This window comes from Labrus mixtus, chromosome 6 (assembly GCF_963584025.1).
Source record: "Labrus mixtus chromosome 6, fLabMix1.1, whole genome shotgun sequence".
NCBI lineage: Eukaryota > Metazoa > Chordata > Actinopteri > Labriformes > Labridae > Labrus > Labrus mixtus.
In genome coordinates this window covers 5,001,717-5,022,065 of record NC_083617.1, presented here as the reverse complement: position 1 = coordinate 5,022,065, position 20,349 = coordinate 5,001,717, and positions in this window count along the sequence as shown.

Below are 20,349 nucleotides of genomic sequence, written 5' to 3'. Positions count from 1 at the left end.
GATGCTCCCAAAAGCTGCCAATGCCTTGCATAGCAGCTCTTTCCACAAAGTGCTTTGTCTCTGGGTACAACATTTGTTTTATAAGGGTTGTCCATAGGAAAGGTTCCAGTGGACACTTGTGGTAGTGTACCTTAAGGCTCTTTGGCAGTTGTATCAAGTTTTGGGCACAGCTCTGGCCACATGGCTTGCTGCCTTCTGTTGGAATCCACGCTCAGCGTTACGCATGCCTCTATCATAATGAAGCTCTTGTCATTGGTTGATTTCCCATTTTTAACTCTGCCATGTTATTGTTTGAACATAATTGAATTTCACATTTAAAGATAAGGAGAATATATAAACTTTAAGTACCTACATTTGCATTAAAGTATTTACTTCATGCTTTTTTTTAACTGGAGAATGCTGCTGGTTCATTTTTGTCTCTATAAGTAAATGTTTAACTCTAACATGAGCACAACTGAGTCATAACAACAAGCTGAACTAAAATTAAATTCATCACTGTCCTGAGCTGAAAGACGGATTCAGTCGGCCTCCATAATCGTCGCTTATACTAATGTTCCCTTTTTTGTAAGGCCAATGACTCATTGGCATCACAGTCCGGAGTTCCATATAAAATATTAATGTGTCTCTGTGAGTCTTTTAAGTCTGGCCAAGTTAACACTTGCAGCACACCTAAACCCCATATCAAACAGCAGCAGCTGCAGAGAAGCCCCAAGCCACCTCAGCTTAATCCAATTTGACTGGCCATCACTGTGGGCGATGCTGGATGGAACATTATGTGAGGTGGATGGAGCTTTTTACTCTGCATTAGTGGAAAGGGATTTATCAGTCCACTTTTGACTTTGCTGTGAGGAAAAGAAAAATTCAAATGCTGACATATATGGTGTTCTGTCCCTGCACATCAATGTTTTAACGATAAAATACATTATCTTGCATCTAATTAATCAATAATACTGACAAACAAAGAAGTGCATGGAATGATGCGGTGTGTTGACAGCTGGTTTTACAACTGTTAAGGAAACACAAAATGCTCAAAAGATTGCTCACACTTTTGTAATTATTTGTATTTTCACTCTTTGACCTTGGAATCTGATCAGCACTCTTTTTTTCCAAGGATAGACACACAAGTTGGAAAACCTCCATTTCTGCTGCTTGGCCATTTCACAGCCTACACACGATTTGGAAACTGGTGAATTGTCTGAGGACTCCGAGCTCCACTGACAGAGAAGGTACAGAAATAAGCTTTTAGCAGATCCATGCCAAACATATCAGACATCTGTCACTCGCGGCACAGGCCAGCCTTCTGCTTCGCAAGCTCATTTGGCTCTTGAAACCAAAGCTTTCCGAGACAATCTTTAGATTGTGCTGCTTTATATCTGCCTCCGTGCTTTCCTGGTGCATGCACTCCATTCTAGCTGCCAACATATCAGGGCGGGGGCTCCCTGTGGTTTAAATGTCAGAAAGACACTTATTGCAACCGACAGAATTAACTTACAGTCAGCTCAGCGCGCAGGGGGCTCCAAATGATAGGAAGCACCATCAGGGGGTAATGTAAGTCACCTGAGCTGCAGCACAGGGAAAACAAACAAAACATGGACAGATGCAATGACACAGTGGCATTGTCAGAAACCCAGAACAACAATTAGAATCGTGTAACTTTCAGGTGTATAATGAATAAAATGCCATGATCTCGCTCTATCTTTGACAAAAACAACAACAAAAAAACATTAATTTTTTCCCTCACTCAAAACACATTTTTGTATTCCCTCAAATCCTCTCTGATTCTCTGACTCTCATAACAGATGGTGAGAGAGAGCTACTCCGGGGTCAGAACAGGTACCATGTACAGTAGTAACTCAGCACACTTCACTCAAGTGTCAGGAAGGAGAGTATTTCACAACGGCTCAATCTGAAGAACAAAAGTTAGCTTGATGTGAATGCCTGTATTACTAACAGCACCTGACACAGTGGTGTTATCGTGGTAACTGATCCTTTCTATATGACATTTAATTACGGTGCCAGAAATTTCAGTTTGATGCACTTTGGCTCCCATTGAAGGTTTCTTAGTGATTGCAACTCCACTGTCACAAAACACACACAGTGTATCGACATAGCCAGCTCGCTGTGACTTGTAGCCTACTGTTCAGTGCAGCTCTCGGAAATGTGATGCCATCGTGTCAAACAGTAAAGAGAGAGGCCAACTGGCTACTATTAACCTGGAAGCTGGTGTGTGAACCAGAGCTGAACAGCCGTGCACATTTCACACGAGAGAACCACAACGACCCACAGTTAAAGTTACATAGTGCTGAAAACAGGCAACCGGGACACTCTGTGGATATGGGATAGACACCATTCTACTTGTGGAAAGTTACTGTACTCGCGCATTAACTTTGAAACTACTATTGTATGGTGGAAAAGTTATATGTTGATCTTTCAATTTGTTTTGATTCTGGCGCCCCCTGTGGACAAAGCAGAACCTATTTTTGCTCACTGATTTTTCCTTACAACCAATCTCTGTCTGTTTTCTTTAAAATGTCAAATGTTTTACTCATTAGAATTCGCTGTTGAAATTAAAAAACAAATACCGAGTACCTCCGTTGTTGAAATTTGAAGCCAATGTGGAAGTACAAAAACCTGCAGTTCCTTGAGTGTCCACTGGACGCTGGCTGCAAAAGCCATGGAAGTCACATACACACCTATTTTAAAATGCCAATTTTTACAGCAGAAATAAACATCAGCTACACTGTATTAAAGTGAATTTTAAATAACTGAACAATATTGTATTTTGGACAGGTATAAGTTCTTCATAGTAAGGTGTGGGTGTCTAGGTTGACTGAAAGCCAGGTAAAGACAGCATTTTAAATATAGCAACCACCATATATGGGCTTCAAAAGTCCCCTTCAGTAACCAATGGGTGACTTCACTGAGACGCTTTCTGTTCCATGGTGTTAATCACTTTCTCAGAAAACCTACCCAGCAGCAGCCTTTGCAGACATGTCAAATATATCGAGAAATAATCCTTTTTTTTTCCCCTGACGGTCTGGCTTGCTGTTGTAGGTCACAAAAAAGCACCAGTATTAAGTTCAGTCAGTTTCATAACCAGCAAAAAACTCCTCACAGGGACTTTTAAAAGGCTTGAAATAAGTCAAAATAGCAAAGAAGTAAAGGAAAGAACAAAAGAAAAGACATGAGATAGCAAGTGCATTAAACCCAATTATCTGTAATATGCTTCCATTTCATCCTGAGTGAACATCTTAACTCAGGAAGAACAAAAAAAGAATCCCATGAAGGTATGCAGAGAACTGGTAAATCAGCTTTAAAAGCACCTGGGAGTAAAACTAGTGGAATATGCTGATAGGGAGCAGCTCACACATTATGTAATGTTGTGTAGTCGCTTCATTTGACAATAACGTGTTAAGGCAGCTCTGATAGGTTTTTAACTTTACATTAAGTCGCCCCCATTAAATTAAGCAAATTGTATTGCTTTAAATTTGTGAAATAGAAACATAATCTTGTGCCTAAATAGGGAGGTTTAAAGGCAGGGAGAGTCAGTGTGCCGAGGAAATTGAAAACTGAAAAGCTTTGGCACCCTCTGCTGTTAAAGTGATTTCCAGATGGCAGCTATTTACTCAGACCTGCTGTAGTGACGCAGGCATGGCAGAGGACATGCTCTAACAGCCTGACATGAAAGATGCATGAAAATACTGCTTTTTTAGGGGAGATTTAAGGACACCACCATGTCCTAATTAACCCGCCTATTCGGTGCTTTTGTTGTTTTTTTATTTCTATGAGAACTCGTCTCGTGTTGATTAATGTTCGACTCGTTTGAAGGGTCATCTCTTATTCATCAGAAAGCAATTCTCTAAATAACACCAATGCAGCTTGATAATTACTTGATGTATTTTTCTATTCTTCTTTTTGTTGAATGTGAGGTGATGATTCCACACTGGACTAATTGTTGCAGTTGGTTGTTTCATATTCCTAACACAGGACATTTCTCCCACTCCCAGGTGTATCACACATTTTGCTCGGCTGTTATTTGCCAGGGCAGCGCTGTATGCCAGCATGGTGTACAGCGTGCTCTGGTTATCCAGGGGTGAACTAAGACAAACATTAATTGGTGGCACTGGATCCTCTGCTCTGTACCTGCTGTGAGCCCGCGCCGCGCTTCTAGTGTTGCAACCCCATCATCCCAAATCTCCTCTGACAGGGCCAGCAGCACCGGGCTCCTGGTCATCATTTATCATCCCAGCAGATTGGCTCATGTTACACACGGCAGACTGATGGGTCATCCTCATGCTGGGGACCTGGCTGGAGTAAAGCCGTGGCGAGTTGTCTGCATGATTGGAGAGCTGAGGAATGGAGAGGAGAGCTTGTCATTAAAGAAAAAGAAGGGGGGGTTCCTAATTCATCCCACTAGTCATCGCTCGGCAGTGTAAGTGCTTCAGACATCTCCAATATCGTATTAGCACACCTGCACTGGCCCCAAGAGGGAAGGAGAGGGCTTCTTAGTGGTGTTCCTCACTAGCTCCCTTGGAGATGTACACCAGAGATTACCCCATTAATATATCCCACTACTCACTGGGGGTGTTTGGGGAGGTATCTACTTTCCATTGCACATCTGCAGGATACCACAGGTGGCCTCCCTTCCGCACAGGGAGGTATACGGGTTGTTTTTTCAGGCCTCATCAGCTCAGTATAGAATGTTTGGTCTGCATTGTTTACTGGGAGGATAGTGAAAAATGAATTATAATGGATGTCACCACTGGTATGTCGCCATTGGTTTGTTTACTGAAGCCTAAAATTGACTTGACTTGACGTAAACTTCAGCTTCTTTGCCGTCACCATGTAGATTTTTCTGGCACCAAAAGTGGTCATATTTGGAAGGGAGGGTGGAGCTGGAGAGGCGCAAGGGGGTTGGCAAACGTTAGCAAGGCTATACAGTCTGTGCCCGTGTCTAATTCATTGGCTGCCGATTGAGCTTGTTGAGGATATTGTGTCCTTCAAATACACAAATGAATTAGTACATAACAAACATTGAACAAGCTAAAAAAACAAGTGCATTGATGTCTATCTGTTAATTGCTGTAGCTGATCATGAAAGCCAATCAACAATATGAGACTAGAATTTCACCTACTGAAAAAAATCACAGACTCCAAGGTAGGTCTGTCGGTTAAATTAGCTGCATAGCGAGACTTATTATGTGTCATGTAAATCATCATTAGCACTAACGCATCAAACAGTGCCAAGAGGTTAAGTTTAGTAACCTAATTATTTACTCAGAAAGGTGGCAGTGCACACTTGTCATTCAAAATAACCACACCTAATTTCACTTGTGCATAACTTCAATCCCTCATATAATTAAAACAGATGAAAATATTCAGCCATAAGTAGATAAATGAGACCACAGTCATTTTGTGTAGCAGGCTGTAATTGTGTTTAATTCTGCTGTTAAGGCTGCCATTTTAATGGGGCCTAATTTAGATTGACTCGCTTTTGATGTCAGTCCAAGTGGCCATTAGATGAACTGCAGTTCCTGGCACTTGTTCACAAAAAATTTCATCACCCAAACCATTGCCATTTTAGTTGCATGCTGAGCCCAAGCGGCAACCTATGAAGTTGAAAATGAAGTGCAAAAAAACTACAGTTCCTCAAGTGTCCATTTGAAGCTGGTTCCAAAAGCCATAGATGTCACAATAACATCATTTTATGGTTTGCGTTTTTCTTTATTGGTACATAATGTACATTGGGTGATTTCATTTAATATATATATTTTTTGATTGCATCAAGGCTTAGAGTTATGCAGAATTAGGAACGTGACTGATCTGACAGACAAATGGGAGCCTTGTAGCCAATGGCCCGCCTCAGCTCCAGCTCTTTGCCTGTGGCTGGGTTGAACCAAAGGTGGTTTGAGACAGCATATCGAATATGGCGACCACCATTGTTTGGCTTCAAAAGTCAGCTTCAGAAACCGATGGGTTCATCACTGAAGCTACGTCCATGTTTTAGACAGATTATGGCTGTGCTGAGCAAGCCTGGGTCAGCCATGTGTATTTTGGACTTTAAAAAAAACGCTTTCTATTTTTGTAACTCCAGTAAAGAAGAAGAACTCGAGGTGATCAAACGATGACGGCTGACAGGTGATCATTTGGTCATAATCTGCTGAAATCTCCTTTTGTTTTCCTTAAGATCTTGTGCAAAGCTATACAAACTCACGCGCATGAGGGTTATTGTCTTGAAAAGGTCAAACCAAACCCACCAATCAATGATATGATAAAGAGACATGAGCTACTCCATCAACCCGGAGGTGACTTTGTGGACTCATGGGAATATTTCCAGAAGCCTCTACACTTTAATGAGCTTAATTTCATAGCAATGTTCAACTAGGGAATATCTCTCTCTCTCCCCTGAACGTCACCATTGATACGGACTCTTAGTCAGTGTTAATGGGGCGGACATGGACAGTTTGGCTTTGGAGACAAATTGAAGTATTGGCTGCTTTCATCAGATAAAGAAGAGATATGGTCTGAGACATCAGCCTAGATTTATATGTCCAAGTTTAAAAAGGTGATATAAACTTTACTTTAAAGTGAATATTTACCTTAATGGAAATTACTTTGCTTTCACTTTTTGGCATCCAGCAGCTCAGCTGTCACCCTGTCAATCATCTCCTGGGATGGACAGACTATGACAGCTCCAACACATTATGGAATATAAATGAATTGTGCTGGGTATTTCTTTTACTGGTCTAATAAACTAAGTCAGAGCATAAGCAGTAATTTGAACAGCCTGGCTTGTAAAATTATAATGCCAAGGGTAATACATGTTGAATCTAATTATATTCATCGTGGTAAATCTGTCAAAACTTACCCACCCTCTCTGATAGCATGTGAGCGCTTAAATAGCAGCCAAAGAACCAAAATACAGGTGAAGGAAACTCTCAGAGAAGCTGTGAGGTGAGATTTAAATGGACTGTCTGGTTGTGATGACAGAGGCACAGTTTACCATGACCATTCATGCTGGTGAAAGCAGCTCTCTGGGCAGATGTGATCAGCGGAGGCAGTGTCTCCCTCCAGTCCCAGATTGACAGGCCAGACCAGACTCATGAGACGGATATCACAAGGGACAGCTGAGCGGCTGGAAACCAGTGGTGCAGGCAGTTTTCAGCCAGCCTCATTACAGTGAACAGGTTGATCCAGGCAATTGCTCCTCAGACAAGGTTGACTACGAAGCACTAATTGTGTAATGCAGTGTAGGATGACCATTATTATACAGTTGGTTGGTGTAAAAAATGACTGTAAGCAACTGGGATATTTTTTTGCCTGTGCAAGGTGAATTATAAGCAGGAGGCATATTGAAGCCTCTCTCTCTTTCTCGAAGATACAGAACATCAAAGTTAAGCGTCTCAAAAATGTAACAAAAATGCACAATCATAATTACAAGAAAAGCTGGATCAAAAAGCAGCTCATATCATTGTTAAGACATTTTATCAATGCTGTGGAGGAGTGCCAGATAATGTTTTGATTGACCTCTGCCTGGCACAGCAACAGCCAATGCGACATTCACTGTAGTTCAGTCCTAGACAGTTATGTTTGAAGAACCAGAAGAGGCAGAGGAGGCCATCTGAAAATTGTGAATTCAATTGTTCACTGAAGGGTGAATGCTAATCTGCTTTGCTGACCATATAGTTAACAGTTGGTACACATTCTAAGATGCCCGAGTATGAACTTTAACGTTAAACGATGGCTGTGTGGCGTTAACTAGTGCCATACTGTTAACTAAGCATGCTGTAGATTCTCAACATCTGCCGTTAAACACTGATCATTGGACTGCGTGTTTGGCTCGGTTGGTAGAGCAGGTGCTCCTTGAACAGAGGCTACAGTCCTGATCGCTCGTCGCAGGTTCTTTCCCGACGCCATTCGGTGCATGTCATCATCTTTGGCTGTCCTATCCAATCATTTAAAAAAGATTATAGACTCCCCAAACTCAAGCCCCGTAGACGTAAACACACGAGAAGCTTCAATCACTGGCCTGATGATGCAGCTTACACAGGCTGTGAACAGCGGAGTAGCTCACTATTCCTCTGATTGGGCCACTGAATAAATTCTCTAATAAATATCAAATCAACACCCATTTCAAACCCAATACCAGATAAGTTCATATATTTCAAATTGGAGCTAATTTGTACATGTGTTCATGTTTACTTTGTACAAGAAGACTCATTTTGAAAAGGCAGAAGTTCATTTTGGTTTCTCGTGGCTTTTAAACAAGCAAGTGTATGGAGATAAATTGACCCAACGCATTTGCAAAACAAATGATTTTATATCTAATTTAAGACAGGCCACATTAATCCAAATGGAAACCACGAAACCAGCTCACAAAATCAGTAACTAATTCAAAATATGTACACTACAATTGCAATCACATAAGTGTGGCGCAGGAAAAAACATCTTATCTGTAATATGCTCTTTCACTTTATCTTGTATTATTGCATTGTTTGATGATTTTCCACTGCGAAACATAAAAACCATCAGATTAATTATCGCCTCTGCATGCTCTGCCTGCATTTCAGTATTCTCTAATGTGTCCCACTCACCATGGCAAAAGCATAATCTCTGGGCATTAATCTTTATTATTCAGCAGAGCCACAGCAGAATTCAAATCACCAACCATATATCCAAGGTCACAGTAAAAACAAGAAAGAGAAAAAAAACAACATTTTACACCGATTAATAAATCAGAGGGTCAACATGCCCCCAATCAACATGTAAGTGGAACACTCAGTATTGATTGAGGTTTCCTTATTTTGCTCAGTAAAACCATACTGGATGCATATTTCATAACACATCCAAAGATACTTAAAAAGTTCAATTTAAAAGATACTCTTTACTTGCTAGTCTGATTTTTTTGTTACTTAGCATTCTGAGACTGTAGTATTCCTCCACTTGGCTCGAGGAATGCAAAGTGCTGAAGACAAGCAGTTGTTCCCAAACCTGCAGTGACAGCAGACAGATACCGCTCAATTTACTGATTGGACACTGGAGGTATGTGCATTGAGCTGCGGCCAACACTGACCGAATACAGTGCAGACAGTGGATTCTTTCCAAATCAAATCTAGAAAAATAAAAGATGTGTCAAAGAGGTGTAGAGAAAGGAAACATTACCTCTCATTAAATAGCTGTAGAAAACTTAAATTGGACAATGTAGGAACCGTTTTTTGACCGGTTTTGTTATTTGCCTCTTTCTATCAACATCCAACTCTAATTGACCTTTAACTAAACCCCCCTGAACAATCATGACTTAGCAACCGTAACTAGGCATGACAGATCTGCATGGTGCACTTAGTCATAGTCTGCATGTAAAAAGTTTGGAGGATGGGAAAGATTTATTCAAAAAATATATACATTTCACTCCTCCGTGACAAGCTGCTGTCAGCATGTCTGACTAGTAGACTTACTCCTACAGTATCCATCCAGCATTCCTTTTAAGTGAAGACTTGTTTTACATTAACTAACTCCCTAAGTCTTTGGGGTTGCCTTAAAAAATGTCACTATTCATTACTAGCACATTGAATATGTGTTATTCCCCCACCTTGTGGCTACCTTTCGCTCCAGATTTGAGAAGCTTAAAGAAACCCAAATCAGCTTTACATAATGTAATGTTTGACACATTGGTCAGTCCTTATTATAAAGGCATTTCTCTTTTTCTCATAGACTGTATAAAACATGGACGTAGCCTCAGTGACATCCCCCGTTGGTCTCTGAAGAGGTGCTGAACACCATATTGGAAATAGTGACTGCCTAACTTTCGAACAACCAAAACGAAGCTGTGGGGTTTGAGGCGGATCTTAAGACTTGTGGAAAACAGCTACAACATGCTTGTGTGTGAGTCAACCCAGACACTCCCCTAATTATGTACATTAACGAATAACTCTTAGCCTTATTAAAATAAAAAAAATGATGAATTATAAGAAAATTAGATATAAACATAATCTGTATTTCTTGAACCAGGCTGTCGACGTTTTCATTTTTGCTGTTAAAATGGACATTTTAATTTGAGACCTAATGGTGATTCCTTGGCTTTTGGAGCCAACCTCAAGTGGACACTCAAGAAATGGAAGATATTGGAACGTCTGCATTGGCTTCATTTTTTAACAGTAACCAAATGCAGTTCTGCATTTTGGTGCTCCATAGTTCCCACCCGATGGACCCTTGTTCTGATTTAACTGTTTGGTTTTTTTGCCAGTAGACAGATTGTTTCTGGAGAGAGGTTATTCACACATTTAATCTGATTTATAAGAGAAACGTTTAAGAAACTGTCAAAACTAAGTGTACTGTGTTGCCAAAGTTGTGAAGTTTGTGTGCACACATGAATTAAGAGCATTTATTTACCCCTTCTTTCTGCACTAATCTCGTCAACTTACACAACAGAAGATAATAGCAACATTTACATCTTCTAAGCTTATTTCTATCAAGGACTCAAAACAATCTGTGCGTCCAAAGTCACAATTTAAATCTGCAAACTGATAAATATCAGCTGCTTGTTGCGACACAGCCTGTACAGTGGATTTCAACATGAGTCCCGCCTCTGGCAAGGCAAATAGCCAATAATAGTTAAGGAATTTGGGGGGGGGGCACCTGAGGTAGCCAATAAGATCTCAAGGGGGGCCCATGCCACTCACTCTGGACACGCCCCTACTGCTGTGTTGCTTTCATATATATGTATAGTCTAAATCTACTAAAAGAGTCTATATTGGTTCTGACAGTTTTGCCTAAGTTCTTCACGTCTATCAAACATTTCAAACAAAACCAAAACATTTGAACTAACGTACCTCTTTTTTAAATTTCTCACTCTCTATTCTAAAAATTTCATTCACTTTGCTGTTTATTGAGAAACACATTGGGGCTGTTTTATCATAGTTCAGGGTCAGATGATTATTTCAGAGCTCCTCTGACACACTAGACATTTCTTTTGAGAGTATCACGGCTGCCACTTTTAGTCAAGTCCTTAAAAACATTGAACTGCTTTCATAAAACATAAGCATCACACATTGTTTTGATCCACTGGTGCATTTCCTCCCACTAGTATCCGGGCAATCATCCAGGTAAATAACCTTGTACTGTTTTCTTTTTTTCTCCTGTTAAATAAAAAGCATCACCGCGAGTGAACATTAGTGTCTGAGTTATGCTTGTCCTGTCGACTGCAAATTGTAAGATGCTTGAAAAGTTTCTTATCAGTTCATTTGAGTGATTGCGAAAGAATCTCATTCGCCATTGTCTGCCGGGGAGGCTAATTATTTTATCACAGAAATTTTAATTAGCTGTATCTCAGAGTTGTCCACGGAGCTACAAAAGCTACAATAGATAGAGCGACTACTGTATATGAGGCGTTTCATAAAAAAAGGGAGTGCGCTTCACATGGAGAAGTACAAGGAAAATATGGACTCTGCAGGACGTATAGTCCATAGGGAAAAAAAGAAATACAAGTCTGCATGGCACTCAGCTGTGCATTCAGTGCAGCATAAAGGAATGTCAGGATTACTGTAAAGCCCATCGCAACAAGGCAGACAGAGCTTGCATTCATGTTTGAGTTGTAACACTCAACAGAACCTGACTCCTACATACGGCAACATCAGAGCAAAGATGAATGTGATGAAAGGATTCTGCAAACACAGTAAGATCATTAATAAATCCAACTCTTCCTCGTTCTGATCAGCCTGCAAAACGCTCGGGATTTGAAGATACCGGTAATCATTTTTTTCTGCAGTGAAGCAGATATCAGCCGGGGCTAAAAGTGTGGCTGACAGAGATTGATTAGTGGCTCATGATTGATTAGTCAGACTAGCGCCTTCAGAAGACAATGCAGCACAGTGACAGAATCATGGGGTTAACTCATATTTGTCTCGATAATTAATGACTAAGCAGCCATTTTTTTCCCAGGCAACTTCAAGATTGTCAGGGTTTTTTTTTTTTTTTTCCCTTCCATCCAACCCCCTCACTTCCTCATCGCTGAGTGAAATAAATTATAGACTGCAAAATGAAAATGTGGCAGGTGATTTGTCGGAAAGATAGTTTGTTATTGTGTGTGCATTCAGAATTGATAATTGCCAAGGTGACCTATGATCTCCTTGATTAACAAGGACACAGCGCTCTATCCCGGCTGCTGCTTCGGGGGGCTATTTGTAGAGGCCTTTGTCAGCAGGATTTCTCTGCCTTTTGGTACTGAATGAATCACACCGATACACTATCAGTCATCCATATTCTGCCCTCGAAATTAAAAAAAATATGAAAATCTAATCATTTTATTCTGTGGGTATTTTATCAGTTGTAACACAGGTGGATGTAGGTTTTTCCACATGCATTGGAAATCTATCTCACTGCAAAATGGAGCTCTGAGTAAGTTCAAGTAGGATTCAATTTAGCCACTCCCTCTCTACCACTTCCTCCGTGTCCCAGCTCTGCTGATCAGCCGATTTTTGGTGCTTTTACTGCATCTTATCCCATATGCTCTTTTGTAAAGCGTCTCCAGATAACACTTGTTATGAACTGACGCTATACGAGTAATGACTGATTGAGTGACATCCTGCATTCTTCTATCACCACCACCAGGGTCTAGACTCCATAGGGGGGGGTATCCTATCCTGCTGTCAGCCTCATCACCGCTCCGAGTACATGAAGTCGTCATGATGGAGTCTAATCCCCCAAAGACTTTGCACATTTACACAAGTCTCTCCTGATTGAAGTAAGGTTGTCAAAACGTTTAATACATTTTGATACCATCGCTGTCAGTTTTATGATTGATAGTATGGAAAAGTACTGAAGATTGAAAAAGACTATTTAATAAGAACAGTGTGTTGGAGAGAAATGAATCCATCAAAAAAGTGTTGGCTAACTGCTGCACAGAATCTTAATTGCAGAAAAATAAGTTGGCAACATTTAGGTTTGCAATGTTTTCTGTAGCGAAACGATACCAGCAGGGCTTTAAATTAACCCCCGCCAACCGGCCAATTGGGGGTAAAAAATTAACTTTGGCGGGTGACATTGTACAGTTACTAGCCATTTTGGCTGGTGATGAATGAAGCAAATATCAGCGCGTTTGTTTGAATCGGCAGGCTGCAGAAATTATGCAACAAGTCAGTGTTGCCAGATTGTGCAAATTTTTTAATTTTGGTAACTTTAAAAATCTACTAGCCATGTTGGCCGGTGATCAGAAAAGTAAAATGTAAAGCCCTGGATAGCAACATACAGTATTTGTGTGCAGGGGTTTGCAAGCAATTTTTGATTATTGAAAACAAGAAATCAGAGAATGTTGGGTGATTTTTTTTTGTTGCCTTTGTATAATTGGAACAGGCATTGGTATTGTTTGATTTTAACTGATATCACATCACAGTTTCAAATTCTGGTATCATGACAGCCGTCCTGCAAAGAGTGTCTTTGTTTTCTTTCTCAAAAGAACATGTAGTTAATGTGTCTTTTAGAGCATAACAGGTTTAAGTGTGCATCCACACTACTGGTAAAGATGAAGTTTTCATGTCAGTAATGCTTGTCAATCCACAGTGTGGGGGCAGTGGGCTCATGGAATATTTACACAGCCAGAGAGGGAGGAGGGGGTTTGTGGAGAGCCTAGGACCTGGTGGTTGGAACCACATTCAAAGGAAAACGGATAAAGGCCCTGAGGATTCATGCAGCGCAGCATTGTCTCTGAGAAAGAAAAAAAAGAAAAAGAGAGAGAGAACAATGCTGGGGAAAAAATACCTTGTTTTAAAATTCAGCTCTAAACCCAGGCAAGGAAAAGGCAAATAGGAGTGTGAGTAGAATGCAAAACAGAGCTCGATGCACCAGACTGCCAGAGTTTAGGTCACACATGCATGACAGACACTACATTTCTTTTTCCTGAATGAGAAATGTCTGTTAAAGAAATTGTGACTATTGAAGCTTAGTGGTATCTTCTCCCAATAAGGCTGCATAGCAAAGCTCACTAACAGGTTTTCTTGCATTTGAATTCAACTCATATATTCCTCTTACCAAGAATTCTCAGAATGATGCACAGTTTTTTTTTTTTTCTTTTTGCACATGTATTAAAAATGAAAGCGAATTTATTAATATTTATACCGAGCCATATGGTAAACAGGCAACTTGTGTGGCTGGGGAGATTTGGTTTTTGGGTTTGGTGGGTGTTAGCAGCATCCCTCTAAAAAAAGGAGAAGTCTTAAAGGCAGATTTCTTTAAGTAGACAGCACACATCACAAAGACCTGGAAGGACAAGTGATGAAAGAAAACAAAGCTTTCATCATGGGGGATCGTACATTTCCGTTGATGTCTGATTGCCTTTTTTGTGACACTTCCACTGATGACACAAATTATTCCTCTTTAACAGTTCCATTAAAGTGCTAAACTGGGAGACGCTTTTTATACTTTGTTCATAATCGCCCATATTATGATGTTCTTCTTTTCATCAATAAATGCCAAAAATACGATCAAACTGGCCCATATCCCATTGCTCAACTGTGCCAAGGTGTGCATAAAAAATTACAGCCAATGACGCCATTACACACGCCTGAACCTATCACCCCCCCTCATTCCCTGCCGTCCTATGAAACCTGCTAAATTGCCATTTTCAAAGTGGCAGTGTAGCATGTCAGTGGATGTCTTGGTTTGAACGTGTAAACTCAGTTTTCATATGTGTGTGTCCTGCTGGCTGGGGTGCATTTATTTTCTGAAGAAGCAGGATTTATGATGATTTCCATCCTAACATCCCGTTTCTTGCAGTCAAACTGCTGAAGTGAGACATCATCGGTGGCTGTGAGCACGGCATCAGCTAATTCAAATACAGGCCGCTCCACTGTGTGTGGGTGAGTGCCTGTTCATCTGTGTACTTAAAGCCATTTCACTAAGATGAATTAAAGCCAGTGTCCAAACTGTCAGGGTGTTACAAACTCAAAGCCTGTTATTAATAAACACAGAGTTTTCTGGCTGTCAACAACACACAGTAGAGCCCGACAGTCTCTAAAGGATTTTTAAATCTTAATCTTCAGAGACCCGACACATGACGACAAATAATGACGGATTTCACTTTTTGAACTTGTAGTTTGTGGACAACAACGATATGATCAAAGCTGGTGGAGGTGTCAGACACATATCCAAAACGCTTTGCAAAAAATAAATACAATATTGTATTAACAGGAAGGACATTGTATAGCACACAACATGAACGCAAAGGCCACAACAGGAATGCAACTAGTCAGTCACAACATGAACGCAAATAGACACAACACTACTTCAAACGCAACACAAATACAAACACACATAGTCACAGCCCAAATGCAAACATAACCAATATACTTATAGCCACAACATAAATTCAAACTATGGTTTTAATCAGGTATGAATGTATGTCTTATATTTTTTTGATTGTATGTATATTTTGTATGTTTATGAGGTTCTAATTTTTCTGACTGTAACTTACCATAATAAAAAAAAGTAATACAGAGTCCAGACTCTCAAAATGTGAAATCCTGCAAACTCTCCTGTGCTCAAACATGCCTTTAGAGTAAATAAACATCTCAGCGATTGGCAGTAAGAGTTCTGCAATAGTTTTGGGACATTTCACAAAAAATTCACAAAGAAAAAAAGAAAAAACGGTGGATGAAGTTTTCACATCTCAGAAAAAAATCTGAGATGCAAGATGATATTTAGAACCATCAAAAGAACTTGACTTTGCTTACTTTAATTAGAGGGGTGGGAACTGAGCCAAAAATGGGCTTAATTATCTTGTAGTGTGAACTCTGCTTTAGATGCTGTCCTTAAATCCGGCCATGCAAACAGACACCTTCATATAAAGTGCAATGTGTTGATTTTACTCCTCTGCAGCGGCTCCATCACTCTCATTTCATTTCCTAAATAGATTCATCCACGTTATTGGTGTCACACTCAACATTTTCGTCAAGTTCAAGTGCTTTTAGCTCTTCTGGCTGACAAAAAAAAAAAAAACAGTAAGTGATAAAAGCGACTACTGTTAAGAGATGACATCATATCACCTCTATGGAGAGTTTTTACACGTTTGACCAACTTTCAGGTTTCCTGTAGCACATTTACACCTGGCCCTGTATAAGACAGACCTTGACCTGATATCTGTGAGCAGAGGTGACCGAATCAGAGATCAGTATGTCAGTGCAGTGTACATTTCACCTCATTAATCAAGCAAGGTTACACCAGGCTTCAATTCAAAGTGAGGTTTAAGTCAGCAGATAGGGTGGAACAGAGTCTGTGAAAACATTTCAAATACGTTCCCTCTTATAAAATAATGAAGTAGATTTTAAACTTTAATGTTTCAGGGCTGTTTAATGTTTCATACACATTAAAATTTTGATAAAAGCGGATCTCTTAAACCTTGATTTATTGATAAATGACAAGCGAATAAGATCCCCGGTTGTGCATGTTTTAGAGACCTTCTCTTAGTGAAGAATTTCCAGATAATAAAAGGAGTCTTTGTGCGGCGTTTTGTTTTCCCGAGAGGCTCGGCGAGAGAAATTTTCTCACTCAATATGGCAATAAATGCAAATATGTGTCGTGTTATTTACAAGGCTGCTGATGTTTGCAGGGAAACTCAAAAGGATGAAGGCACTAATGTCTCAGCATTGAACATTAGTGTCTTTCATTATATTATAATTCAAATTAGGCCGCTATAGTAAAATAAATTTGGTTAATAATGCATTTGTATTGACTGGCAAGGATCATGTGGAGTCAGAAGGCTCATATCCCACACATGGGAAGTCATTTTGATACATCGATTGCACATGCAATATATCTCAGAGGGGCCTAAACTATGCATCTTTTTTGACAGACATTGATTATCTCACACGGCTAACATACATTTCCCTTTGCACTCACTTGAAGTGTTTATGATTGCCATACAAGAAGAAGTGCAAGAAACTGCCCTCAGCACTTAACCTTATCTTGACTACGGCACTCTGCAATTTCTGCAACAGTTTTTAATTAAATATGAAGAAAAATGGGAAAACAGCCCTTGAACGGATGCAGGGAAAGTGCCCACTCTTTAATTTGTTAATAGAGCGGTACATCATTAGTGTAATGATTGCATCGAACCAGAAGACACAAGTCTGTATACGCTGATAGTGACATCCCCGTAGACATGACGCATGAAGAACATTACTGTAAGCATGAATCTTTGGTGCAAAACTGTTTGTGTGAGTGCAGAAATGAGTCAAAGTGGGCTTGTTTTTAGCGCTTACCCCCTCTCTCACAGCGTGTCTAGACATTTTCACGACTTTCTTTGGCACTGCCACGTGTGTGAAAGTGATTATGCACTTATGCGCTTCTATTCATGTCCCAGGGTAGGTTACTGCTTCCTTATTTAATCATGTAGCTCTAAATAGTACGGGATCGGGGAGTTCTTCCTGCGAGACTAGTGTTTTTTACATGAGTCTTGCAGCACAAAGAGAACTTTTACAGGGATCACAAGAGACGTTTAACACGACTAAGAGTCAGCCACAGCCTCTGCTAGAAGAGGTGGAAATGTCCCCCCAAAAAAACCTTGAATGTGAATCTCATGGTGGTGCTACAGGAAGAAGGGAATCCCAAAGTGTGTGTGTGTGTGTGTGTGCATGTGTGTGTGTGTGTGTGTGTGTGTGTGTGTGTGTGTGGGGGGGGGGGGGGTTGGTGGGTGGTGGTCAAGGCTATAAATTTTTTTTTTTTTTTTAAAGATTTATTTTTGGGCTTTTGTGCCTTTAATTGAGAGATAGGACAGTGGATGGAGTTGGAAATCAGGGAGAGAGAGAGTGGGGAATGACATGCAGGATAGGAGCCACAGGTCAGATTTGAACCTGGGCCGCCCGCTTGGAAGACTATAGCCTCCATACATGGGGGCTATAGTCGCGCACAAACCACAAAAAAGACTGGAAGTAGAAGAGAAGCAAGATGATTCCTCTATTTTTGTATTTTAAGGGAGTTGTTCATGTTCAGTCAGTCAGGTTTTTAAAAAAAAATCTGTTTTAGAGCAAAGAGCGTTGTTACATCTTCAGAATGTGAAGGTTTCCTTTTGCAGTATCACTTTTAATTGCATCCTCTCTGAAAGGTTGTTGTCACACTGAAGTTGCTATTCTGTATTCTTTGCAGACAATGTTTGACATGAAGTCTGAAACTCTAAAAATGTCATGACAAAGAGCATGACTGACAGTTTGTTTTTGTGTATATTGACATATTTTTATGTGTTGAAGTGTATCGTTGGGGGGGGGGGCGGGCTTAAAGAGGGGCTCAACAGAAAGTTTGGGAACCACTGAGTTTGGACCATTATAATTCACCATTAAAACAACATTTATGTCTACAACCGGCGTTGAAAAACTAAGTCAACGCAGGGTGCAAAAAACTGCAGTACCTCGAGTGTCCACTTGAGGCTTTCTTCTGTAAAAAATGAGATTTTAATATGGAACATAATGCAGAGTCCTTGGCAGAAATAAACATGTGTTATTCTGATTCAGAAAACAAATAGGTCTTTCTGTTATCGATACAGACTGTACAGAGCAGTTTTTTTGTTATTACTCAAACATTTAGATTTTATGAAGACTGAGTTTTGCTTAATAAAGGGCGTGGCTGAGTTGACTGACATTTGGGCATGTTGTAGCTGTTAGCCAGGAGGCTTAAAGTCCACCTCAGCTCTACCTCTTTGCCTGTTGCTAGTTAGGAAGTTAGGTTGAGATAGCATTTCCAATATGGCGACCTCCATTATAGCCCTTCATAATACCACTACAGTAACCAATGGAAGATGTCACTGGGACTATATCCATGTTTTATACAGTCTATGGACAAATTCCATTCAGTGAAGTTGGCTATTTAAAGTTTTACCAGTTCTTGCAATGGAATAAAGTTTTGAGAAATCACTTTAATAGTCTGGAGTAGTCTGTTTAAAAAAAAAGTTTAATGACCCAAAAACAAAGCACATACAAATGGCCACAAGCAGAGGTGTAACGAAGCACCAAAACCCAGAACTTTTAGTATTTATTAACATCCCAATAGACAACCTTAACCTTTAAAAGACACAGAAGTTGATAAAGGACCTCATAACACTTGAGGCACTCGAAGGAAGAACGTAAAAACTTTAAAATCCTTCATAATTTGTCCAAATACACTAGAGCTTTTGTTCAGCTATACAAAGTCTGTGTTTCACTTTGATATCTTTTCATAAAAGTTATAAATATCAAAGCATTTCCCTTCTGGCCAATCAATGGGATCAACTTTCCCAGAAAAAAAAACAGACAGATCAACAATACAGTACTTTCCACAATTTCCGAGTTTGGGATCAATAAAGTAATTCTATTCTGTTGCCAAAGGACACTTAACTATTCCTTTGACACAAATCATGTGTTTTTCTAGTTAGAGGCATTTTGTAGTTGGTTGAGTTCAAACATCAATAAGTGCCTGTCCCTCCAGTTTCTTTTGAAATTAAGCTCATGTGAGGCTCTTTCAGATGGTAAAGAAACATACTGATGGTTCCTCATGACCTAGAGAAGCAAACAAGTCCATCAGGAATACAACTGTCCGTCACCTCTGTCAACGAGTCGCTGTCAGTCAAGTCAATTACGTTTTCCATTCCAAATATTTGCAGTAATTTTTAGTTTTGAAGGTTAGTAGGAAGTTGGATTTTATTTTTCATCAGAACACAATGTATGCATGTACAGGACAAGATCAGCAAAGAGATCATTAATACCACTTTGTCCACCTGCGGTCACCAAGACTGACTCCAAATGAATGTTTATAGTAGCTTTAAAACCCGACTCATAGGCGGGAAATCCTGCAGACAAAGTTGCTTTTCCAGCAGAGGTAACAACTGCCTGAAGAATACGATAAAAAAAAAGGGAAAGTTTGAGAGAGACACATGTCAATATCGGTCACTGAGAGATTGAGGAACGACTGCATCAGCCAATAGGTTGACTTTGCCATTGTTTAGGTACTAAATTCGATTTGTGATAACATCTAAATATCAAGGCTATCCTGGTTAACTCGTTAATCACAATGTGATTAAGGACAGAAATTAAAGCATACATTTGATTTTACCCCTTTAGCTATTTTGTCAATTTAGGCAAATCTTAGTCAACCCAGCGTCTCCCTGTAGTGACAGTGATGGAAAAAAACGACTGTGATGTGACTCTAAATTGCACATTTCACTTAAAAAACCTCAGTTGAGGGGCGCTGGTGGCGCAGTGGTTTTGGCGCGCCCCATGTATGGAGGCTGTGGTCTTCCAAGCGTGCGACCGGGTTCGGATCTTACCTGTGGCTCCCTGATTACTGACTCTATCCACTGTTGGTCACAAATTGACGTGGTGAGTCATAATAGAGG